This window comes from Podarcis cretensis (assembly GCF_951804945.1).
Source record: "Podarcis cretensis genome assembly, chromosome: 1".
NCBI lineage: Eukaryota > Metazoa > Chordata > Lepidosauria > Squamata > Lacertidae > Podarcis > Podarcis cretensis.
The window spans coordinates 114,507,409-114,534,501 of NC_137170.1; the positions used below are offsets into that span (position 1 = coordinate 114,507,409).

The 27,093-nt window shown below is 41.8% G+C and overlaps 1 long non-coding RNA gene across 1 annotated transcript; it reads left to right on the forward strand.

The window, feature by feature from the left end:
• The first annotated feature begins 221 nt into the window (after positions 1–221).
• On the forward strand, positions 222–27,093 carry LOC307220696. Its single transcript, XR_013841051.1, has 3 exons — positions 222–423; positions 6,733–6,786; positions 26,948–27,093. It is a non-coding gene; the product is annotated as an uncharacterized lncRNA (long non-coding RNA).

The following is a 27,093-nucleotide window of genomic DNA, read 5'->3' on the forward strand; positions in this document are numbered from 1 at the left end:
CCTGATCAGATTACTGTATAGCCTATCTCTTGCCATTACTGGAGCTTGAAATGAATTAATATATTGTTATTATTCTCAAAGGGGATTTAATTTATTTCAAATGGCAATTTTATAAGAGTAGTGCAAGACATGAAATCTTGTTTCAGTGTTATTAACAAATATAATTACCTGGAACAAAGAATAATTATATGAAATGAAAATTAAAACCCCACAGGTTTTACAAGAACATTATTTTCTGTACTGCTATTGATTGTCGAGAAGAAATAATCCCGGTACAGTGTGTACACTATGCTACGTGCTTGGATTTCATGACTACGGAGAAACTGGCTGCTTGCACTGGGGTTGGTTTGACAGAATGCAGCAGGAGAACCAAACTGTGATTCAGCCATTTTTTTCCAGGACAAACATGATGTAAACAAGAAGGTATCTTGTTAACTTCAGGATTTTTCTTCTCTTTTGTTGGTTTGTTGTTCTGATGGGTTCATTACAGGGTTAATATATTTTAAGAGGCTTTTCCTTGAAACACGATTCAGCCATTTTGCAATGTATACTGAATTTGTGAAACTTGGTGTTTTTGAGTTGTGTGTATGAATTAATATATTCATATGCTATGTATGCATTTTTTTTCTATTTTGTGCTCTTTTGGGGGTATTTCTGTTGTGTGCTGCTTCAGAGGATTGGAGGGGAATGTTGGGAAGCAGCTTATATATACTTAAAGAATTTCTCTTTTAACTTTTCCATAAAGAAAATCAATGGAGTTCAAATGGGGCTTCTGATGTGCGTGGACATGACACCACAAAGTGTCACCAGCAATGCTTGTTCACACATTCGTGCTCACTCACTGATATCTGGATTTATTTGTTCACGTTGGCTGCAATCCTAAATCCCTACCCTTCCTGCCCCAGGTAGGAGCAAAGTAGACCTTTAAGGAGCAACATTGCATCTTCAGTCATCAATCAGGTTAGAAGATGGAACAGGAGGACAGAAAGATTGCTCTACCAACCTGAAGCTTGCCTACCAATTTAACCCAAATCAGGCCTGAAACCATCCTGCTGGGGACATTCCAAAGGCAGCCACCAGGAGGCTAGCATAGGGTGACACAGCTAGGCATGCAGGAACACCCCCACCAAATCAAATCCCCTCAGTCTGGTGCAGAAGCAGGTTTGGATTGTTTTGTGTCTATGTGGTGCTGTGGGTTAAACCACAGAGCCTAGGACTTGCCAATGAGAAGGTTGGAGGTTCGAATCCCCATGACGGGGTGAGCTCCCATTGCTTGGTCCCTGCTCCTGCCAACCTAGCAGTTTGAAAGCAGGTCAAAGTGCAAGTAGATAAATAGGTACCACTCCGGTGGGAAGGTAAATGGTGTTTCTGTGTGCTGCTCTGTTTCACCAGAAGTGGCTTAGTCATGCTGGCCACATGACCTGGAAGCTGTACGCCGGCTCCCTCGGCCAATAAAGCGAGATGAACGCCGCAACCCCAGAGTTGTCCGTGACTGGACCTGATGGTCAGGGGTCCCTTTACGAAGAGAACAGAGTTGTTGTGCTGGATTAAGTCGGCCAGTAAAGTGAGATGAGCGCCGCAACCCCAGAGTCGGCCACGACTGGACCTAATGGTCAGGGGTCCCTTTACCTTTAGCTTACCCACCTTTTTTTTATTAAAAAAACTGGCTTATGATTTTTAAAGATGGAAAGCCAAAGCAGGGGTGGGGAGCTTGTGCCTCTTCAGATGTCATTGGAACACAGCTCCCATCATTCTTTATTTTTGGTGTTGCTGGTTGAGGCTGATGGGAAATGGCTGTTGGGGAAGCAAGGGGAACAGAACTGGAAAAAGAAAGAATGAAAGAAAGGTGCAATTTTCTCATATGTGCTATATAGGCTGTTCAGGAACTATTTCTCCACTAACTCTGAAACTGCTATTTTCAGCCCCAAAATGGAAATAAGAGAATATTTACCCTACCGTGTGAATAGGTTGCACTGTTCTTAGGTGGAAGCTGCTTGTGTGGAGTTATGTATGTCAAGCCTTGCTGAAATGATGAATCTTGCATATATAAAAGCAGTAACCAGGTTCTGACATAAACAATAAAGCACTTGCATTGCAGTCCTTTTGGTCTTGGAAGGCATATGCAATGAATAAATTAAGTCAATAAATTGAACATGTCATGTCTTATCCATGTTGAGGTTCACAAGCTCTCTTGAAATATGGTAATCATTTTTATCTTCCCTGATGCTAAACGCCACCCTTATGAATTGTGTTTGCAGAGGTCTTAAATATTTGGCAAAATACTGCCAACATATTCCTATCATAACGTTGCCTTTGCACAAATCCAATCTTGGATGTCTTAACTGGTTCTAAGAAATGGATATATTTAGCAGTGCATTACAGTTGTCAAATGTAAACCCTGGAAAGGTACGATTGCAGAATGAAAGGTAGATTCCCTAGAAAAACAGAATGTCCTGTCAGTTTCAAGGGTGTAATAATTAGGACAACCTTTGCTGTCAAAACTCTGTGTGTGCCCTGCTGCCAGGAGCAGTCAAAAACATTTCCTTACTCAAGGTAGGGCAATAAAAGGTAAGAATGTGCACCAGGTACAAGATTTGCCTTGCATTTGTATATACATCATTGTGAAACAATATGATGTGTTTTGTATTTGCTGTGTCTTTCCATTTAGACTTAATACATGTGTCCGAATCAGACCTGATGAATCTGAAGCTCTCTTCACCCCTCCCTATCACTGACTATAATGGAAAGATGAAGATGCTATTATCCCCCTTTTCACATAAGTGGATAGAATTTGTAGGAAAAAGAACCCTTCCAGCTGATTAAGCCTGCCAAATCTCAGGCAGAAAAACCCAGGATTTATTATTATTATTTTGCAACTATTTAAAACCAGCAAACTGTTTATTTTCTGCCTGAATTGAATGCAAATTGCAAGCATGGTTGTCCCTTCTGAAGTTATGAAGTCTGCCATGAGCAGCACACCTGGGACCTTACTTAAGGGAAAGGTTTAACTTATGGGAGGGAAGAACCACACCTAGAGGAGGGAGGGGAGAGAACTTCAAAAATACTGGACAATAAGAGCTGGATGTAATTAAACCATCACTAGCTACCTTCAAACTGAAGAGAGAAGTTTCAAATTTTGAACAAGCAGATGAAAACCAGAAGAGAGAGCGAGCAACAAACAAGCACATCAGAAGAAACTGAGAAAGAAAATAGAAATACATCGTAACTTGGTAGTTGAACACCTTAGTTGTCGAACAAATCAGTTCCCGAACAACACAAATGTCGTAAGTACTGTAAGTGTTCCGGTTCGCGAACGTTTTTGGGAATCCAAACATCTGATGTGGCTTCTGAGGCTTCCGATTGGCTGCAGGAAGCCATGCCTTGGTTTTCAAACCATTTCGGGAGTCAAACGGACTCCAGGAATGGATTAAATTAGAGAACTGAGGTATGACTATAGATAAAAAGCAACAAACACATTCATGCAGCAGCAGTGGAAGGACTTCAAGAGAAGTTTGTACAAACCCAAGGAAAAGCAAGATTAAAAAAATGGAATGAAAAACAAATAATTAAGATAGGTGTTGTTTGTTGGAAAACAGAAAGTGAGTAGGATAAAAAGGAGGCATTAAATCATGTGGAAAGTCATAAAACTGAACTGAGGAAGAGGGAAATAGAGTGGCTCTACTGAGCTGTCCAAAATGTTTGTAGACATCCCACCTAACCCTTCCCAAAAAACCAGTGGCCTGGGAAAATGAGGTGCTGTGGATCAAATTTAATTTCATGATTTTATTGAAAGTAAGTAAACCTTGGATCAGGCAGTCAAAACAAAAGTTTCCCCATCTCTAGGAACATAGGAGGTTAAACTGAATGAGGCCATTGGATCGTCTAGCTTAGTGTTGTCTACACTGACCGGCAGCTCCTCTTCTGTCCCAGCCCAAGACTGAACTGGGGACCTTCAACATGCAAAGCAGAAGCTATGGCCATTTCGTAAACTCAATTTTACCCCCATGCCTACCTTGGAAACTAACCCAAACAGCTGCCATATATCTCTATCTCTATCTCTATCTCTATCTCTATCTCTATCTCTATCTCTATCTCTATCTCTATCTCTAATCTATATCTATCTAATCTATATCTATATCTCTATCTATCTATCTATACACACACACAGTGGTACCTCGGGTTACATACGCTTCAGGTTACATACGCTTCAGGTTACAGACTCCGCTAACCCAGAAATAGTGCTTCAGGCAGTGGCGTAGCGTGGGTTGTCAGCACCCGGGGCAAGGCAAGTATTTGACCCCCTAACCCGTGGATTTGCGCCCCCTAACCCTAACCCCCAGATGTTGCGCCCGGTGTGGCCGCCCCCCCTGCACCCCCCACGCTATGCCACTGGCTTCAGGTCAAGAACTTTGCTTCAGGATGAGAACAGAAATCGTGCTTTGGCAGTGTGGCAGCAGCGGGAGGCCCCATTAGCTAAAGTGGTGCTTCAGGTTAAGAACAGTTTCAGGTTAAGTACGGACCTCTAGAACGAATTAAGTACTTAACCTGAGGTACTACTGTAAAAGAAGAAAACAAGCAGCAAAATAGCTCAAGAGTGCAAGTTTAATAGTGCACGGTATTCTGATGGAGAATACAGCACAGAGCAGGGGGTAAAACCCTTCTCCAATGTGTAATAGTGGGTAGGGAAGTTTCAGGACTCTTTGCTAATGTGGAAACAGTGTTACTAGTAATGGTATACCCATTTGTGTGAGAGAGAGAGATGCTATGTGGCCCCTGCAAAAGTATGGACGAGCATTACGGTCGCCTTACAGTGTTACTGGATTGAATGCTGATCAAGGCAGTCTTTTTCTTTTTCCTTTGCTCCAAGAAACGCTTACTGTCAGGAGTGGTTTTTTAAAGACGAAGAAGCAGAAGAAGAAGCAAGCCATTTCACAAAGGTCAGGGAGTATTGTAAAGATCATAATTGCCTAAAGGCTTCATTAACCTTTGCAAAATAGTGCTTGCCGGATTGTAGAACATAGGATTAAATGACCATTAACATCCAGAGCAATTAATGAAAGTAGCACCCACAAGGTAATACAAATGACACATAAACCACACAGGCCTGCACCCCAAACAAAAGGCTGATTTCCAGCAGTCAGGCATGAAACAAGATGTCTATGGAAATTGCAAAGAATGGTTTATGCACTGTATAATCTGCCACCCCCCACACACTCCAAAACAGAAAATCAATTGTGTTGGCTTGGGAAGAGGTTGCTGTATGCAACATCAGACAGCAATTGCCTGCTTCCTTTCTGTAGGCATAGGCACCCTTAAAATAAATAGAGTCCTGTAAATAGCCCATTTGAACATATTTTGATTCGTTCTTTTGTTTAAAAGGAGTCCGTATGCGTTCAAACAGTAGGAAATAATTTTGTATTTCAGGGTGGGTGGGTGGTTTGGAGTAATGCCTGCCTTCAGAAAGAATCTAAATTGCTCCACGTTCCAGCAAACAGGCTCATAGCAAGGATGAAAGCCTATTAATCACCATCTCTACATAATCTAATCAACTTCAAAGAAATAAAGCTTACCTTGTATAGTCAACCTAAACAGGGTGGCTTATTCTGCATCATTAGTATCAGTAGATCATCTTATGACGATCCTTGACTTTCCCATTATAACACACCCCTGGGAACCTCTGCTAATAAAATTAATTCCACATATAAGATAACAGCCAGAAATGCACATGCTTAGCCAGTGTGTGTGTGTTCTGTGAACCATACCATGGTTTTTATGGAAAACAAATTTTGAAAAGACTGCTTTTATGGTAGAAATTGCTTGTTCCGTATCATAAAGGTAAAGGTACCCCTGACCATTAGGTCCAGTCGTGGCTGACTCGGGGGTTGCGGTGCTCATCTCACTTTATTGGCTGAGGTAGCTGGCATACAGCTTCTGGGTCATGTGGCCAGCAGGACTAAGCCACTTCTGGCGAACCAGCGCAGCACATGGAAACACCGTTTACCTTCCCGCTGGAGTGATACCTATTTATCTACTTGCACTTTGACGTGCTTTCAAACTGCTAGGTTGGCAGGAGCAGGGACCAAGCAACAGGAACTCACCCCATCGCGGGGATTCGAACTGCCGACCTTCTGATCAGCAAGTCCTAGGCTCTGTGGTTTAACCCACAGCACCACCCACGTCCCTGTTCCATATCATACTTTTTAGCAAATGGCCATCTGTGACAAGGTTACTCACAAGCAATGGGTATTGAGTTCATCAAAATATGGATATGTAGAAGTTGCTAATTCTAGCCCTGTCTAAGCACTCATGAACACACAGTGATCATTGTGTGAAGGGCCATAACTCTGCACACTCAGCTTGCGCACTATGTTGCCCCCCAAGTCATCCCTTCCTTTAACCCTGCAGGTTCCATTTCATAGGAGCAAATTATGAACAGTCTTGAGGAGGGGTTGGCATTGGGCATGGCATGGCAGTAGAGCCAAAGTGGGCATGGGAGGCCCTGCTCCTTTCCCTCACTCAATCTCCTCCCTCACATCACTTGTGTGTGAAAGTCTGGATTCCCCCCCCCCCATTTAGGCCCTGATGTGACCCATTAGGGATTTGCACTGCAGCTGTCACAGGTGCGCAAATCTCAACTTGCAGGTGGGCTGCTAAGTGGAGAGAAGGAGCTGTCTGCTGTAAACTTCACGTGCTGTGCATAACCAGATTGTTCTTCTTTTTCTTGTTTGTCAGGCACCTGCTGCTATCAAGCCACTGCAATGGCAGAGAAACAGACAGAAAAACAAAGTGACCAATGAACCAGCCAATGATCTGACTTGATATAAATCAGGTATCCAGTATTCGTAAGTCTTCCCCAGCCTGTTACTCTTGTCTGAGTTTACAAGCGTGCACTGCTTTCATGGTTCAAAAGACCCATGAAACCCCACCCAAGGAGCCCGTGTGAGCTAGTTAATTTGTGACACGACTAAGGATAGGAGAATCTGACAATATTGGTTTCTCCCAATTTCTCATTTTTTTTCAATCATAAGCTTGTAGTTGTTTAATCGTTTAGTCGTGTTCGACTCTTTGTGACCCCATGGACCAGAGTATGCCAGGCACTCCTGTCTTCCGCTGCCTCCCGCAGCTTGGTCAAACTCATGTTCATAGCTTCGAGAACACTGTCCAACCATCTCGTCCTTTGTCGTCCCCTTCGCCTTGTGCCCTCAATCTTTCCTAACATCAGGGTCTTTTCCGGGAGTCCTCTCTTTTCACGAGGTGGCCAAAGTATTAGAGCCTCAGTTTCACGATCTGTCCTTCCAGCGAGCACTCAGGGCTGATTTCCTTAAGAATGGATAGATTTGATCTTCTTGCAATCCATGGGACTCTCAAGAGTCTCCTCCAGCGCCATAATTCAAAAGCATCAATTTTTCAGCGATCAGCCTTCTTGATGGTCCAGCTCTCACTTCCATACATCACTACTGGGAAAATCATAAGCTTAGTTCTCCACATTTCCATATCAGTTTCATTTTTTTAAGTCCCCATGAAAATTAGCCAGCATTTTATTGGGAATGTCACCTAATTTACATATTTTATATGCATTCACCTCCCCAATATAATGCATTTTTGTTTTCTCTTTTCACTAGTATGTGACCCAAGCATTTGCCTTTTTTGACCCTTTACTTTAGATGGAGAAGTGGGTTGCAAAATTTGGAGAAGTGAGAATTTCAAAGGATGTGTGTTTCAGAAAGTGTGGATTAGGTTGGTTCTCCTTTAAATGCAAACTGAACTGAATATCTCCACTTTCCCCAGCACAACTCAACTCTCAATATCCTTGCATGACTTGGCTCCACTTAGGTCTTTGGCCATTATCAGGGTTCCTGAATCTTCTAAGGGAAAGTTTCTAAGCACATTCAGCTGAACACATTTAGAAACACCTTTTAGACCGTCACTCTGCATGTGCAAAGTTTGTCATTGGAGCTACCACACGGGCAGTGGATATAAATGGCCCACCAAGGCCTGCCCAAGACATTTCTCTGTCAAACGATAAGATTCCACATACAGAATCCAACCGACCTGACAGCTGAATCTTATTTCATCACTGGCATATGGAACAATATCCTCCACTGTACCAGACAGCAGCAAAGTAGGCTAGGCTAGATCAGGTTAGGTAGTTCAGAACAGGGTAGTTTAGGGGATTCAAGAGGAATGGAGCATTGTGTGTTGCCAAAGGCAATTGCCCCACTTTGCCTAATGGAAATGATGGCCCTGGTTGTTTCTGTTTTGCTGGTGTTGCAAGCATTAAACTACAGTGTGAGCACAAACCAGGGCAGTCTATTTGTCCTGCTGCTGGCACCTAACCCTCTGTGGCTGTGGTCTAGTGTCCTCACACTCACAAATATATATAGATTATATCTGACATACTGACACCCCAGCACCTTTCTTTTTGCATGTCCTTCTAATGTCTGTTCTCTAAACGTCCCAGGGTCAACCAAAACAAACAGTATTTTTATCCTTCAGTTTCTATAATTGTGTGTGTGTTTGAATCAACGCACTATAATAATAATTGTATTAAAATAGGAATCAGAATAAAGAGGTGAAATGGTTGCCGGGCAACACCACCTGTAACCAATTAAGCACTTTCAGGCATTACTGGGAAAGGGCTTTTTTTTAAACACACATTTTGAAAAGACTTGAGTAAAATTACAGTCCAGCTCTATGTTTTCCAGATGAATCATTTTGTAGCCTTAGTGGAAGCATGAGTTCCCATAGGAACCTTGATGTGAAAGGCAAGAATATCAAATTGGACTTTGAGCACACTTTGGCATTCAGGGCTGCTTTGCGCTTAGCTTTGAAAAGGTTGTGGGTGGTGTTTTATCCCACAAATGGTTCTGTGTTTGCCCTGTAGCAGGTCACAGCATACTAGGCGGTGTAGCCATTTTAGGCATGCCGTCATGACTCATTTACAGTTATCAACGCTGAACAGCTCTATCTGGGATTTTGAGCTAGGGTTGTCTGAGGCCTTTGGGTGATCCTCTTCACATAACGGCAGACACATCCCACTCAGCATGCAGATGAAGAAGTCCAAATGCACGTAGGCTGGAGATTCATGATCTTCTCCCTCCTCCCTGTTTTGAGTGGAAAGTATGGTCCAAATGGTGCTGGCTGCAAATGGAGTTTGTAACCCCAAACTTCCAAAGGGCACTAAGTTGGTGAAGGCTGACACAGACCATCTATAGCTCATGTTGATATTATGGGCATGGTGTCCACTGCTTCACCAGAGGAAGGGGATTGCTAGGTTGTTGTTTTGTTGTTTTTTAAATGTACCGTATTTTTCGCTCTATAAGATGCACCAGACCACAAGACGCACCTAGTTTTTGGAGGAGGAAAACAAGAAAAAAAATATTCTGAATCTCAGAAGCCAGAACAGCAAGAGGGATCGCTGTGCAGTGAAAACAGCAATCCCTCTTGCTGTTCTGGCTTCTGGGATAGCTGTGCAGCCTGCATTCACTCCATAAGACACACACACATTTCCCCTTACTTTTTAGGAGGGAAAAAGTGAGTCTTATAGAGCAAAAAATATGGTACTTTTAGCATTTGGCACTAATTAGTTTAAGAGCCTAAGAAAAGCCTGGCTGCTGGATCAGGCCCAATGATGCATCTAGTCCAGTATCTTATTCTCATTGTGGCCAACCACACGACCATGTAAGAGGGACCTGAGCACAACAGCACTTTCCTCTGTGCAGGATTTTAAGCACTCTTATATGTATTTTATGGAGTTCTGTGCTGCGTTTTATATGGGATCTACCTTGTTTTTATGCTGATGTTTGTGTTTTTACAAGTTAATATAGATGTGACTCTTAATATCATTTGAATATGCTTGAAATGTTTTCAAAATGTGCTATGTTCTTGCCTTTGGGGGATTTGATTGTTTTATATTGTATTGTATTGTAATTTTGCAATATGTGCAAAATTATTACATTGTAGTTTTTCCACTTCTGGTTTTGTTTTTGTTTTGTCTTTTTAATGGTTCACCCCCTCCACTTTTTGCTGTTTTCATTGCACAACTCCTTCAGACGATTGAATATATGTTGACAAATAAGTTGATGTCAGCCATTGTTGTCATCATCACCACCACCACAGCCTTACATGAGAGTTTCATGCAATGCCCTGGCCTAGAAAACATGTTAGAAGGAAAACTATTATTCTAACAACCAGTGAGAGACAAAACAAGGGAGAAAACACATATAGTGTCTTTGGCTTTGCAGACACACAGCTATATGCCCATGTAGTTTGTGTTGGACGGGGGAGAGTGTGTGGTTTGGATGAAAGCATCCCTCTGCCTAGTCTTGCCAAACCTCCAGGTGGCCAGCATCAGCAGAGTCATGATTGCATTATTCTGTGTGGATCTTCCCCTTCTACCTGATGAATGAGAAGGAGAGTGGAAGATTTGCCCAGGGATTCCTGGGCAGTGTCAGCCCTAAGGAAGGTCCAAAATGAGTCTGTCAGGGAATGGAAAGAGATCCCCTGCCAGGTCCACTGCCATCACAAGATGGTGACAGGCTTGTGTGCCAGGTCTGGCCTGGTAGAGCAATATGCCTGCCCCATGCCTCGCATCCTGCCCTGGCCATCATTTGCAGGAAAGCTGTGGATGTGTTGGTAGCCCTGTTGCTTTTGCAAAGTCCTGCCAAGCTGGCATAGGAGTTAGCATTTCTCCCTAACAAGTTGAACGTGGTCTTCTAGTTCAAGTTCCTCTTGGAAATATGAAGATGCTGTTCCCCTGCTGCCTCAAAGCTTTGAGGACCCAAACCAATGGCTTCAGGGTACAAGAAAGGAGATTCCGACTAAACATCAGGAAGAATTTTTGGACTGTAAGAGCTGTTCAGCAGTGGAATGGAGTCATTCAGGAAGTGGTGGACTCTCTTTCATTGCAGGTTTCCATGGAGAGGTTGGATGGCCATCTGTCATGGATGCTTTATAAGCCCACCCTTTGCATGTTTAGTAAAGACCTGTTTCCTTTATTTCTACAGGCTAGTGAAATCTGTATTCTTCATACTTAAACACTACCAGCCAGCCTAAAGCAAAAAGGTATTTTTTGCTATAGTGCTATAGGCATGGACAACAAATGACATACTTCCTAGACAGGCAAGGGCTCTCCTTTGCCCTCAAATGTTCCCAAGGGGGAATTCCATTTCCTGTATGTGATCTGCCTTAATATTCTTTATAAACTGTGGGGGCCATAAGACACCCACAAAGCCCTCAACGTATAAATATGACTTAACCCCCAATTCCAAAGTCAAAGGAGATGAAAAAGCAATAGAAAGAGTGCAAAGGAATCTGAATCTGGCAGAAGACGTGATATGAATATGAGATATATGATTTAAAAAAAAAAACTCTTCCCAGGAAGAACCTATTTAAATCAGAGTTGGAGAGAACTGCCTTTGACTGACAGCTACTGTACTAAATAGTCTGCAGCCAATCAGTCCCCGCTAAGTGCAGAAATGGGAGAAAGACAACTATGAGAATCCTTACCTATCCTATTTATAACTTCCAACAAATCCTGGAAAAATAAGGGAATATCTTTGCATCTGTTGCTGGGAAGAAACATGAGGCCATCAAGTGCAACCCAAAATGGAATTCTCAGTCAGAATTCACCAAATAATCTGTAATTTATATGAGGGTAGTTCAAGGAATAGAATGGGGAAGGGGCTATTGGGTTCCTGTTTTTATTTTTATTAGGTATTTTGTGGTTTTATACCTTGATGTTATTCTGTGAACCACCCTGAAACCCCCAGGTATAGGGCAGTATGCAAATAATGATGATGATGATCATAATAAGGAATGCAGGAAGTCAGAAAGTCAATCACCATGTAATAACAACAGAGATTTGATTGGGGTGGGAGAGGAAATATTGCTTAACAGTACAAATGGTAACAAAATTGAATTTTGTTTGAATTTTAGTGAGCAACTACCTACATCAGCTCTACCTCTTTGTGGGGACTTGTTGCAGGTGAGCCACCAAGCCTCCCCCCCTCAGCATGGGGGGCGGGACTGCATCCCGCCTTATGCTGGGGAGGCCCGGCCACACCAGTTACCCAAGCAGCCAATCAAGCGGCTTGGGGGCATGGACGGGGCCAATTTAAACCACGATGTGGTTGGGGGAGCTTCTAGAACAGATTTACAGGGGGCGTGGGGGAAGAGGAGGTGGAGAATATTCCATCACGCAAGCAGAAAGCCATGTGCTGACAACATGATTGCCCATACATTAAGTTGGATTCCACCCTCTAGTAGGTAGTCCTTGGAAAAGTATGTGTGGCCCCTGGTAATTATTTTTCTGTCAAAATTTTTTCTTGAGCAGTATCCATCAATTAAAGAGAAAGGAAATTGCTTTCAAAAACTCTAACACAGGCATAGGTAAACTCGGCCCTTCAGATGTTTTGGGACTACAGCTCCCATCATCCCTAGCTAACAGGACCAGTGGTCAGGGATGATGGGAGTTGTAGTCCCAAAACATCTGGAGGACTGAGTTGGCCTATGCCTGCTCTAGCAGGAGAAGGTAAATGTTGGTGAAACTGGCAGTGTAGAGTGGAGGGTGGTTGTTGTGCTTAACTAACTTTTGAGGTGGGTTCATTTCTTTCATTCCACATGTCCTCTCTGAAATGCTCTGCATTTTGCAGCCTCCCTGGATGCCCATGTTACCTAAAGTCTCCATCACTGGGCCTCCTTATAAATGCAGGGAAGTAAGGGAATTGCCTGGCATACACCTGGCAGCTGCCCATTGTTGTTGTTGTTGTTGTTTTATGTTAAGTCTTTTTATATCTAAAGAAATCAATACAGGAGGTTTGAAAAGAAGGGTAAAAGGAGGATGCCTCAAAAACAAAATTGATGAGCACAGTGATCTCACATACTCAGTAGATAGCGTCCATAACATCCCTTGTTTCAGTTCAAGCCCAGCACAAGACACCAAGGCATGATTTTCAGATCAGGAAGTGCAGGCAACTGGGGAGGCTGCACAGCACTGTGGCCGTGTTTAATGGAAAGAAAAACACACCACCAGCCCAACAAGACAACGACAATTATCCACCAACAGCATATGGCTAATCTGATTCAAAAACATCCACTCACACATGAAAGCAAAGTTCACTACAGTCAATCACAAAGAAACAACCACACCCTAGGCCAACCCCAACCTCTCTCACCACCAAAGGAACACACACAAATAGTAAAGAGAACCTGCACAAGTGATGCTGACGCAAAACCCCACCACATACATTAAGTAAAATAGAAACATCACCACCCAACCCCACCCTCACTCACCATGACCCCCTCCAACTCTTTCCCCCCTTTCTTCCTAATATAACACTAATGTCTCAACAAATGAAACTGATCTGTAGAAAATGTAACTTGAAACAAGAGACATTGTGCATACTTTTGTGAACCAATAAATCTTTAATAAAAAAAAATACGTTTAAAAAAGAAAAGAAAGAAAAGAAAAACACATCGCCATCTTACAAGGATAAGGTAAGACCAAATGAAATTAGTCTTAAAAATTATAAAGAAATTCTGAAGTGCCTTGTGAAGGAGACAGGAAAACAGAAACCTCTTATCCAGGTTTCAGCACAGCACTACTTGCAATTTCACAAACAATAATCAACAGTGAAAAAACTCTCTCAGGAAGGTTGACAGACAGGTATGTCCTGGGGGCCTGAAGTGTCATCACAATGGGAACTGTTAGAAAGGAAGGGTGAATCTGTCAATTATTGTATCTCTTGGTTTCTCATATTTCTAATCTTGAGCCAGTTCTTCACATTTCCACAGCAATTTTCAATTTTAAAAAATCCTCATGAAAATTCATCAGCATTTGGGTGTGAATTTCTCTGAATTTTTGTGTTATATACATTTTTTCAAAGCAATTTCCCTGATTTCAATGCATGCTTGTATGTTATTTTCACTATTGCATGCATTTTTGGGCACATACTTTAGTCAAATATATGCAGTTTTGTACCATTACTAGGCTGGAATCACACTGCAAAAATTTAAATAAATGTGTCTTGGAAAGGATGGCTGTGTTTCGGTTCATCTATTTTTTCAAAAAGTGTGACTTTGGTAGGTTCACTTTCAGATGTGAACTGAATCAAATGTCTTATCCATCCCTAGGCATGACACTGTGATCTCAGAATGCTGGGCAAACTATGATCTGATCAAGCATGGCTCTTCTTTTGATCCTCTGTTCTATTTGTTTTGCCAGTGATCTTTCCCCCAGTAGATGGAGGTGTTTGAAACCAACTGCAAAACCGTAATGTTCACCCATTAGGTACGTCTTGGTTTGGGGTATGAGAAATAGAGGATTAATTATGTTTCTTATTTCTTGTGCTGCCAAGGAGAAAATTAATACAGTTGAACTTTCACTGACATCTTGCAATTGTGTATACTTATTAATAAAACTTGTCTATTAAAATTAGCAATAACGTAGCTGTTAATGTTAGACTTAAAATTCTGGATAACTGGTGCCTCTACAACAGTCATTACATCCAAACGGTAACAGAAAGGAAATAATTACATTCACTAATCACTTGGTTTAGTTGATGTAGGGAAAAGGGCAATGTCAGAAAACAGGTTCATGAAAAAGTCATCTATAGAAACACAATATTTTAAATAACAATGTAGGCAATTCAGCCCCAGCCTAGAGATGGGAGACTTCTTTAAAAAATAATAATCAAAAAATAAATAAATCAACATAATCATCATTAAGATAGCTAAATAAAAAAATAATCCAACTTCTGATAACAGATCAGCATTGAATGCAAAAGGTGGATCATTTAAAAATAGCATGAATTCTCACACAATTAATTAAAAACTAGCATAGTTTGTCTCATTTTTGTAAGTGTTGAAGCTGCAAGTTTTTGCAATTGACCCTCCACATTGTGAAATTTGAGACTTGCACCACATCAACACCATACATTTAAAGAACTATTATACCACAATATTTAAAAGTCATGTCTTCCCCCAAAGAATACTGAGAACCGTAGTTACTCACTAAGAGTGCTGCAAGTTGAATGGAGATATATTCATCTTCCTAATGAGGGTCAGTAGCACAGATGTTGTAAAGGTGCGGTGATCTGCCATGGAACAACCCGACTGAAGAAGATAACAGTAATTACCCGGACCTCGTTGCTGGTTGAGAAGGGTCCTTCATGACTGTTCAAACTTCAGGATCCAAAAAATGTAGGTCTGTCTCTGCATCTGCCTATACTAAGATGGAACATTGGCTGTTTCCATCTTGGATGATGTTCTACTTTTAGGTAGGTGATTGCACTGTTCAAATATGTATCCTAGATTGCTATCCCATACTGTGACTCCTCAAAACACCAGTATCTTTTTTGTAAGCATTGATTTGAAAATTTGGAACCCCCAAAAATGCTTTATCTTCTTCCTAGGGAGCCATTACATCATGACTGTTTTGTTCCCATTTCATGCCATAGAGACAACAAGATCAAACAGAAGGAACCTTTTGCACTGACATATTCTGACCAAGTCTATTCAGTTGCTGGTGGGCAAACTCCTTATTAGAGAATCACAAATAAAGCAAAAGGAATGGCTGAGTGAAAGAAGAGGTACAAGGAAGGAAGTCTGGGGAAAGAGAGGCTTCTGTAAATAAACCAAACACATTTGAAATAGCCAGTTCAGAAAAGAATTCAGTGATCACCCTGATGTGAATGCCAGATCCCTTTATTTTCAACAGTTATTGTTCGTACTGTGGCGCTGTGGCCTCTTGGGCTTGCCGATCAGAAGGTCAGCAGTTCAAATCTGCAAGACGGGGTGAGTTTCCGTTGCTCTGTCCCAGCTCCTGCCAACCTAGCAGTTTGAAAGCATACCAGTACAAGTAGATAAATAGGTACCACTGTGGCGGGAAGGTAAATGGCGTTCCCATGCACTCTGGCTTCAGTCATGGTGTCCCATTGTGACAGAAGCGGTTTAGTCATGCTTGCCACATGACCAGGAAAGCTAGCTGTGGACAAACAATGGCTCCCTCGGTCTGAAGGGAGATGAGCACCACCCCCCATAGTCATCTTTGACTGGACTTAACCATCCAGGGGTCCTTTACCTTTACCTTACTGTTCTCCAGTGTATTAAGCATCATACACGTGCACTAATGACTAGTTAGTGTGTTGCCAAGCTAAAATATTGAGCTTCCTAAGTTACGCACTCTCTTACGTAAGCTAAGGCAACGGCTTTTTAGCTTGAAGACTTAATGAACAGTTTTCAGGCATGTGTTATGATTATTACACAAATGTAACAGAATACGATCTTCTCTAATTAATCTGTAGCTCCAGTGTATCACTGTGGATATTAGACGGGGAAGAAAATATTAAGAACTCAGAATATGGAGTAAGTGGCTTGAGTACTTTACAAGAACATACATTAAAAGGGCAAATATTCTGAAAATAAGGAGAATAAAATTGCTCATAGTTCTATCTCAATGTAGAAGTCTTCCCATAAAACCTTTGATCTTTTATGTTTCCTGATTATCCTAAACTAAGAATATAACTGAATATCAATGGAGTAATTTGGGGTATGCTCAAACCTTTGACATTTCCAGTTAATGGATCTGCAATAGCACTCACCAGGCAGTCATTGATGAAAAGGCCTGCAGAACTGTATAGTTATCTCCACCCTTCATTGACATACTTCATGTTGTCAGCCCTCCCAAGCTGGCATGTGGTTGCCCGGGTCTGAAGGGTACCATGATGATGCAAATGGCTTTCCAACATGGGGATAGGATCTTCCATGTGTTTGTGACTCTGCAGAGCTACTGCTGGTCAGAGTAAATAGCTGCTATGAAACTTGGTAGACATATGGCACTCAATTTTGGAAGGATGAAGTCAGCTTCTTTCTAGAAATACTTTTTGTAGAGTCAATATTTTCTTACTTCTATCCAGTTCTTATCTGGACTATTGACTAGATTCTGAGATTCAGTCCAAACTCAGAAATGAAACTTGATTCAGTCTTGGCACTTAATCCAGTCTAGTATCCCAAATGGAGTGACCATTTGACTTCATCTCATGTCTGTAGATGCCACTGATATAGCAGGTCACCAAGCCATGAGGCACAGGAGGTCTTCCTGTACTCTGGTCCTGACCCATCACTGTGGGTTGATAATGTTTTCATGTCTTAAGTGCAACCACAACTGCATAAGACTTTGATAGCTATACACAGCTATCCTTTGCTGTGATAATTTCATTAATATATCCCAACCAAGCCTAAACCAAATACGGTCACTTGAGAGCTGACCGGACCCTTTCTTTTCCCCTTCCCTCCTTAGGACCAACACCTGGGACAGGAGGAAGCCTGTTCCTCAGTGGAATCTTCATGGTACTGCATGAGTAGACCCTGATCAGCCTGCACCTACTCATGAGTATCCAATCCAGGACACTCACTTTTACAAATGCCCCATTTGATTTACTCACAACACCTCAGGCTTTTCTACAACTAGTGTAGCATTCAGACTCAGCTGTGTTGGGAGAGAGAGATATAAACTATTTCCACATCTCCTCCACATGCCCTTTTCTTAATGGGATGTCAGACTCATGAATGAACAGCCTTAGCTGCATCCAAGTAATATGCAAATACACCCAAAGAATATGTGTAAAAAGTTGTCCCAAAGGAAGGCAAGATAGAAACAGCTATGTGTGGCTAACCTATTCGTGAGGAGGTAGAACCACCATTTTGTTTGAGGGTACATTATCTCTCTCCCTTGCCCCACATACATAGATACACACATATACATATTGTGTGTGTGTGTGTGTGTGTGTGTGTGTGCATGTATACACACACATATGTACTATATCATCAACCAACATAAAGAACTAAGTGCAAAGAGGTGCTCAGCAGCAGACAGAAACATTGCCTAACACAAATTTGAAATACAGGCTAGCAAAGAACACTAAACTGTGGCTGCATAAGCTGTGACTAAAGTATTACATATCTCTCCTGAATGTTATATTATAAAAGTGCTAATAGAGAATTTACAGATGTATTCTAAATGCCAGGAAAATTTAATCAGGTTCTCTTTGAAGCAGCCACTACTTTTTAAAAGGCCATCTTTTTGAAGTTTACCCACATCATATGGAGAATGACTAACAGGGACCTAAAATGCATTTTACACTTTGAATGTCTTGTGATTGAACAGAGTACTTGTTGCAGATAGAGAAAGATAAGAGACCTCGGGTGCAATTGTGTTTTAGAACTCTGAGCTGTTATTCATTGAGCATCTATTCATTGAATCACAGTTTATAGCCCCATCAGTGAGTACTGGCAAGTAGTTAAAGAATGTTTATCAGAAGAGAAATGGATGTTAAACCACAATTGAGCCATGAATCAAACTTTCATGGGAAGAAACAGAAAGCATCTTTTCCACGTGATTGCTAGCTGAAATGAAAGATTTAAAATATGAGGTTTCTCTGAAGGGAGAGATTTATGGACTGGCTATTTGTGCTTTGTGGAAAAATTCTCCCACTCCCCCCCCCCCCAGTCATTCTCCATCAATTAATGAGAAAAGAACCTGCATGTGAAAATGATCAAAGGAGAAAGGAAATGTTGGTGAAATTCTTGTGGGTGGAGTGAAAGGCTTTTTTTGTGCTTGCCTTTTGTGGTTTGCTGAAAGGTGGAAACCTGTCAATTATCCAATTAAGAAGAAAATAGATTGCACTTGAAAGCAATCAAAGGAGGCAGAAAATTTCAGTGAAATCCTCATAGGTGGGTTGCAAGGTGTTTTATGTGCTTACATTTGTGGATGCAAAGAAATATTTGTGAGTGTCCTTCCTTTCATCCTGCAAATCAGCTATCCATTGGTCTGTACTCTGAAGCCTTACTGGGTTGCCTGTGCTTCAATCAGTGTCCTGGGGAAACATCATGATGTACCACCTTCTAAAGGGGACTTTTTCGATCAGGGGGTATGGGGTGCTACTGAGAGCTGGAAAGATGTTTAATAGAAAGAAAGAAAACCACACATCACCCCTGGCTACCTTGCAATGATAAGGTGAGGTCAACACCCATACCCATGTAATAATAATAATAATAATAATAATAATAATAATAATAATAATAATAAAAAATAAATAATATGCCCTGGGGAAAAAGACAGGAAAATAGAATCCTCTTTGATGGCAGTGGAAAACTCAAGAACTTGTAAAATATATTTTGTCACAGCTCTGCTGATTGTGACGATGATTTTGCTTAGACCTGACTTCGAAATGTCTGCCTTGTTGATGATTTGCCAAAAGCAATCATGAGAATGACCTTGTCTGAAATTAGAGAGGGTTTGTGGCCGTGATTTGTTTTCCAGGGTTGGGGTGGTTACATTCTGATAATTCATGGAAAAAAGAAAAATCTGTTTGCCACCAGAGCCTAAAATAAAGAATCTAGACAGACCATGTTGTTGAGTTAATAAAACATGAACTGATTCCATATTTTATTAACTTAACACTATGATCTGCAGGGATCAATTTCTGTAGGAGAAGCTCACTCTTAGGAGACCCCAGCCGACCAGCCTGTGGGACGGATTCAACATTATGCTTATGTGATTGTTCCATCAGCTTGCTAGAGGGAATGGCCACACCCCTCTCCTTGCCTGCTTGCCTGTTCTGGGGTTCTCCTACCCACTCCTGAGCGAATTTTGGGGGTGCGTGGGGGGATGAGATGGGGCAAATCCCTGCTTGCAAGGGGAAGCCCTTACTCAGGGCTTCTACTGATGGGAATCACTCATTGAATCCCACTCTGCATTTATTTGGATGAGCTAGCCCCTGGCCATGGAGGGAGGTTCCTTTCCCTAAACATCTGCTTTTGAGTCAGCCTTTCTGAGTGGATGTCTGAGTCCCAAGGGTGATCCATATCCTGCCCACAGGTTTCACAACAACCCTGTTCACCTTCAGAGGTGCCTAAGGGACCTTCACCTAGCATCGCCCTTACCTGACATTAGGTGAGAAGATGCAGACATGGACATATCCAAACATGTTGTTCTGATTTTTGCCAGAGCTTTCTGGAGGGAAAATGTCCACAGAGCGGTTCCGTTTTAAAGCACACTTAACATGCAAAACGTATAGGAAGGTAAATTGAAATGTCACTTTACTGAGAAAACACTATAAGCAAGGAGGGAACTGGTGCTGACCAGAGATAATGCATAATGTAAAAGGGGAACAAAATAAAGGTCATTTGTGGTATGAAGAAAATAACCAAAGATTTCAGCCATGTGAGGTTTATGAATAGGAGCCCTCTTTTAGGCTTCACAGAGAACCACCACAGATTTATTTGGGATAAAAATAGGATGACACAAACACAGCAAAATGTCAGGCTTAATTTAAAACAAATCAGCATTTCTGAACAGTATGAATTCATAGAATGATAGAATCATCAGTTTGGAAGGGACCATAATGATCAACTAGTCCAACTCACTGCAATGCAAGAATATTTTACGCAACATGGGGCTTGAACCCAAGACCCTGAGATTAAGAGCCTCATGCTCTTCCAACTGAGGTAACCTTCAGGGGTGATATTATTTGCTGTTGGGGGGTGGGGAAGAGATTAAGTAAATGTAATGTATATACAATGACCGCTCCCCACATAAAACGGGGGGCGACCTTTGCGTGGACGCACGCAGCCCCTGGATCTGGAGCGGCTCCATCAGCATAGGCTTGGCTTTGCCTTCCCTCAGGTGGGATACCTGGAGGTCTCCGCCTACCCCAGTCAGTTGTCCAATCCCACCTGGGGGAAGCGTTGCCAAAGAGATCAGGCCAGGTAGGGGAGGGATTACCTGCCCACACAATAGAGGGAGGATCTTACCTGGGAATCCTCACTTGGCTCCAGAGCTTCTCCCACCCTACCCACCCTCAGTTAATGCCTTATTTTGCAGGTTAACTTTTCTTCATAGGTTTTGCAGGTTAACTTTTCTTCACAGGTATGCGGGCGCTGCTACGTTAAGGTCACTGTCAAAGGGCTGGAAAGGAATTTCCCTGCATTGGCAGGTTTCGCCTTTCCCGTAGCAAAACGTCACAACTTTGGCGGTATCAGGCCTTGGGCGGAATCCTTTTGTCCATCTTCCTCTTTGCAGTGGTGATACCAGGGTTCCCCGTTAAAGGGGTTTCTGAAGGGAGGCTTTGGCCGTACGCCGAAAGGTCGTCATTGCTCTCCCCTGTGGCGGCGGCATAACGGGAGCAGCTATCTCTGCTTGAACATATGTTCTCCAGAGCCAGCCCATCCCCCACACAAACACTGGATAACCCTGATGCTCCCTAGGTCCCCGGCTGGGGACTGGGGAGGGAGAACGCCCAATGCCTGAGCCAAGGTCTACCCACATTTGAAATTTAATAAAGTTGTGGACAATTTAATCCCATAGCATGTTGTCTTGAGTCGTTATTCCACATGACCGGGGGGGGGGCGCGCTTGGGATCTGGGGACTCCGCCTGTCCACGCAAAAGAAATAAGGGCAAACTTCTCTCATGGTGAGGTAAGCACAGTCCCATCAGAAGTGGAGAATACTGGGTGGCATAGATAATTCCAGTTTAGTTTTAGAGCTTTGTTAACTTTGTGGCTCCCTTGAGTGAAAACCATTATATTGGTGGCACCTTTTTCTCCCAGGGTTTAGCTATAGAATATTTCTTTACAGCTATTATTTCTTGATCAAGGATACTTCTGGATCCACTACTGTTGCTTGAGACCCAGGTAGCCTTGGTGACATAAAGTGCCTTCCGTCACCTTCAACAGGTAGCTCAGCTGCACCCATATCTGGACAGGAGTACCCCCACTTCTACTCTGGTAACTCCCACTTCTGTTGTTTATGCTCTGGTAACCATAAATCATCTGGATTACCAATAGGAAGCTGATGCTGAATGACTTAAGATCAAGGGTGTTAAATAACTGATTTTGGTAACTATGTGTCAATCAAAGATTAACAATTAAAAGAATTAACAAAAAATAATGAGAGAAGGAAAAAAACAGAAACTTATGTTCAAATGCAAAATCAGAGGACATACCAATTTTCTGCTTGCAAAGCAACAATCCATCTCCAATACTGTGAATGGAGAAAGAATTCTTCTTAGGCTGCAGACTTCAGAATACCTATCAGGAAGTAAATCCTACTGAATTAAGTTGAACATACTTCTGAGCACAGTTATTTTGGATCAGCTGGAAGAACTTGAGAGCTTGCTGAAATAGAGATAAAGGATTGATCCTATGACTTGAAGATGCTGGTGCCTTTAATGGAAAGAAGGGAGATGGACAGATGACATTGGAACAAAACCTAGTGTATCTTAATCCCCAGGAAGCATCTGTAGCCACAAGTCATTTCCAGTGATCATTTCATCATTTCAGGTGTATAGTATAGTCCTCCACATTCAGGTTTAAGGTGCAGAAATCACAGGCCCAACATCTTCACCCACCATGGTGGGGCAAATGTCAGGGTTACATCAGGACCTGGTGCATTGTGGGGGAACGAAGAGAGTAGCACTGTTGCTGGAGAATAAGGTTACCAATGCTTACTCATTTTGATGAGTGTATGCTAATTCCAAGTTCAGAGGCATAATATACCTGAATACCACTTGCTTCCATGGAACAGCAGCGCATGGGGGCTATTGCCCTTACATCCAGCTTGTGGGCTTCCCAGAGGCATATGGTTGTCGGCTGTGGAAAACAAGATGCTAGGTAGCCCTTTGACTTAATCCAGCACAACAACTCTGTTCTCTTCATAAAGGGACCCCTGACCATCAGGTCCAGTCACGGACAACTCTGGGGTTGCGGCGTTCATCTCGCTTTATTGGCCGAGGGAGCCCGCATACAGCTTCCAGGTCATGTGACCAGCATGACTAAGCCGCTTCTGGCGAACCAGAGCAGCGCATGGAAACGCTGTTTACCTTCCCACTGGAGTGGTACCTATTTATCTACTTGCACTTTGACGTGTTTTTGAACTGCTAGGTTGGCAGAAGCTGGGACAGAGCATTGGGAGCTCACCCCATTGCAGGGATTTGAACCGCTGACCTTCTGGTCAACAAGCCCTAGGCTCTGTGGTTTAACTCACAGCACCACCCACGTCCCTTTTTCTCTTCATAGTCATCTCCATTACTCTGTCCCCTGGGACCATATCAAACCAAAAGAGATTCAAACTTACATTTTACATTGACATCAGAATATGTTTTGTACATAGTGAGAAAGCAAGTGGATGAGCATGCCCTAAAACACTCATTAACTAATGTTATAATTTTGGCTGATGGTCAAAGTAGACCTGTCACCAATTTTCACCAACTTTTCAGCAATATCAGAGGAGCAAGATAAGGTTTTCACCCAGTAAAAGCATCTGAAGATTCTCAAAAGGAAAGAGCTTTCACAAGACTAAGAAAAGTGAAATAATTCTGATAAGATTAGTATAATCTCCTACACAAACTTTAGATAAGTCTCAGTGACATTTTGGGGGATTCCCCACTCCCATGTCCATAGGGTGTGCAATATTCATTGCTGAAAATGTGTTGGATAACACAGGAATACTTTAAAAATCAAGATATCAATTTCACTTCCTCTCTCTGACTGTTGAATCTTCTTTTGATTTCCATTCCAGCCAAGATGGACACCTAAACTGTCACCAGTGGTTTTCCCAGCCTCTTTAAAGATGATCTCATTAGGAAAATGAAATTGGCCTTAATTATATTAATGATAATAGCTGTGAACTGTGCACAATTAATTCTGTCACTGTACATATCTGTAATATTAACTGATCACTCCTCTGCTGGGTAAGTGGGTATTAATTAGGGGAAAGAAACAACTCAGTCTGAAACCATCTATGACAAATTCCATGCAACAATGCTACTTCAGTGGGTTTGTTTTTATGTAGTAAAATATTTAGCGGTCAATGTAAATTGTAGGAAAAATATATTTGGTGGTGGCTAGATTAGTACTAAAAGGACTTTCATTTATTCCCTCTGCATGACTTTAAATGTAAGCTAGGCTGCGGTCATATAAACAGTTACCTAGAATTGTAGTGCAATCCTGACCATATCTCCACAGAAAGAAGTCCTATTGGATTCAATAAAGCTAACTCCAAGGTAAGAGGGTTTAGAATACCACAGTATGCAATTACGGTACCTATATCGTATCTAATTTCTATCCTACCCTTTGGCCAAGGGTCTCTGAACACCATAGTTTAGATTATCTCATTTTAATCTCACAAGTGCCCTATGTGAGGTTGATTAGCCCAAAATATGCCTGTCCCAAGATCATTTGGGGGAGCATCATGGCTGAGTGTGAGTTTAAACCCAGATCTCTCCAAGATCAATTCAAACCTTCTGCTACATCACAATGGCTCCATTATTATCTGTTTTATTTTGTTTGGTCTATTTATAATTGCAAAGAACAATTATCTTTCAATTTGAGAAAATCTGGCATTGGGCCCTTAAAAATTCTTTTATGTAGCTTTTTTAAGAAATGTGAGTGCACATCAAGGAAAATTCAATGGGCTGGTTACGAATGCTCTAATAGTTTACATTGCCTTCTCTGTCAGAACCTGAAGGGAAGTGTATCAATTTGTGAATGACTAATGTCAGTCTTCCGCATAGACCCTCTCTTGTCAGAGTTCATTTATGTCGAAAGGGAGGAAAACACTAACAAAGTTTCACAATGCATAATTTTTCTGCCTAAAAAAGGAGAGAAGTTTCACACAAGGAGTGACATGCTTTATTGAGGTATTAATATTGAAACACACAGACCACATGATATATGTATATATTGCTTGGATAAATCACCCAAACAATCTGCATTCCATGAGACACTTTTATTGGGTCTTTTGGAAGGTGTCAGCATAAACATTCTGGATCAAATGATAATGTCACTGTGCTCCTTGTGTGCGGCGGTTTCTAAAACTGGTTTGGCACCCTGTATCCCCCCTGAAGCAATCTGAGTCTTAAGGAAACCAGCATTTATAACTTTTCAATGAAGGAATATGCTGCTAAAGTACTGAAATCTTTGGGATGTGGCCAGGATAAATACACCCCTTGGAATGGGATGGGAGCCAGTGTGGTGTAGTGGTTAAGAGCAGTAGACTCGTAATCTGGTGAATTGGGTTCGCTTCCCCGCTCCTCCACTTGCAGCTATTGGGTGACCTTGGGTTAGTCACACTTCTCTGAAGTCTCTCAGCCTCACTCACCTCACAGAGTGTTTGTTGTGGGGGAGGAAGGGAAAGGAGAATGTTAGCTGCTTTGAGACTCCTTTGGGTAGTGATAAAGCGGGATATCAAATCCAAACTCTTCTCGCTTCTTCTTCTTGCCTATCTATAAACCACTGTGTATGTAAATATGTTGCTGCTAGTCAAAAGGGAGGGAGGGAGGTAAATAGAGAGAGAGAGAGAGGGAGGGAGGGAGGGAGAGAGATATTGTACTAATCAGGGGTCAGCAATGGAAATTGTGTTACTAAGACATTTCCCTTTGATTCATTAGAATTACAATACTCAAAAAAACCCATGATATATATAACACACCTTCCCCATATTTACTCCTGTTTAATGCAGTTGCCTGATTTTCTGCTCCCTCCCATTTTGCAGATTTTCATGATGAAATACGGGATCTATTTTGAAAAGTTTTCAAGTTAATTGCTGCGGTTATAACGTAAAGATATTCCAACTGTATTCTTGAAACCAATTCCCATTGTAAAGAGTAAAAAACTCTTAGGTTATCCAGAACTTTTAAGAATTATTTATCACCCAGCATAACACAGTAGGTGTTTTAGAACTGTTGTTTATGCATTGATGTTTGAAATATGATCATAGCCTGTCTGAAAGCACTTCCAGAAAATTGTACAAGCACTGAGCAGAAAGCTGAAAATGTCACCAAAGGGGGGGAAAGGGTGGCAATATGATTTCTTTGAAATATAGTTGAGAGTTGAGTAACCTGTGAAAAGTTGGTTTGATGGTCTTGCTGATTTCACAGTTTAATTCAAATGCTTTAAATCCTTTTGCAAACAACACCGACTGTGGTGTCCTTTAAGTGTTACAGGAGAGCAAGGGGAGATATTTCTGGGGCTTCATCCCAAAGTGTTAGAATCACTTTTAAAGGCCTGCCAACACATAGGGAGGGCTGATTCCAAGAAACTTTTCAATGGGATCAGTTTCTTTCTCTCTATAGAGCAGAGCTTTCCAAACTGTATATCATGTCATGTTTGTGGGTCTGCTGCAGTGTGTAGGTGTGTTGTGCAAATGCTCCCAGCACTTCTCCAAGGGCTGGGAATGGGTTCGGTTAACCTCCAGTTTGCTAGTAAAACTGAATTACTTTGTCATGAAATGATGCATGTCTAAACAGTATGTCACCAACATGAAAAGTTTGGAAGGCTCTGCTGTAGAGCACCCATTTGATGGAAAAGACCCACCCATTTACTCTGCCTACAACTGTACTTCTCTAAAGATATATAAAAATAAATATAAGTCTGCAATCCTTAATTCACTAATAGGGACACAGCTGGGCTTACTCCTGAGTAGAGTTTCCTAGGACTGTGCTGCATAAATTACATTAGCACAGACTGATGAACCCACAGAAAACACTTCCCATTGATAATGGTATCAACATTTAAGGAGCACCTACAATCTATTTGAATGCAGTCCAGAATAAAGAGACGGGACACACAATGGAAGAAAGGCAGAATGTAAATATAAGCAAATAAATAAAAATGTAAAAACTGTCTAATGTGGAGCACAGGGCATTATCAACATCTGCAAAGGCTCTTTGAAGTATTGTCTTGCATTGCTTAGCAAATGGATGTATTCAGAGAATGTTCTGTGGGGCAATGAAAACTGCAATCTGAAGCATTAAGCAATGGGAAGTTTTAAAGGACCTCGTCCCCTTTTTCATTGTTCATTCTGTGTTTTCATTGGACACTGTCTTCAGTCTGTAAATTAGGGCACATTCTCCAATCTGTCTAAAATATGTCTGATGCTTTCGGGAAGTGGTAGAAAACCTGGGGAATTCATGCAATCTTAGATGGAAAACAGCAAAGTTTTAGGCATCAGAAGACATGCTGGGGCTCTGCTGCAATCTACGTAAAAATGAAAACCAAATGAAAATTGAATGAAACAGAAGCAAAAGAGAAAAA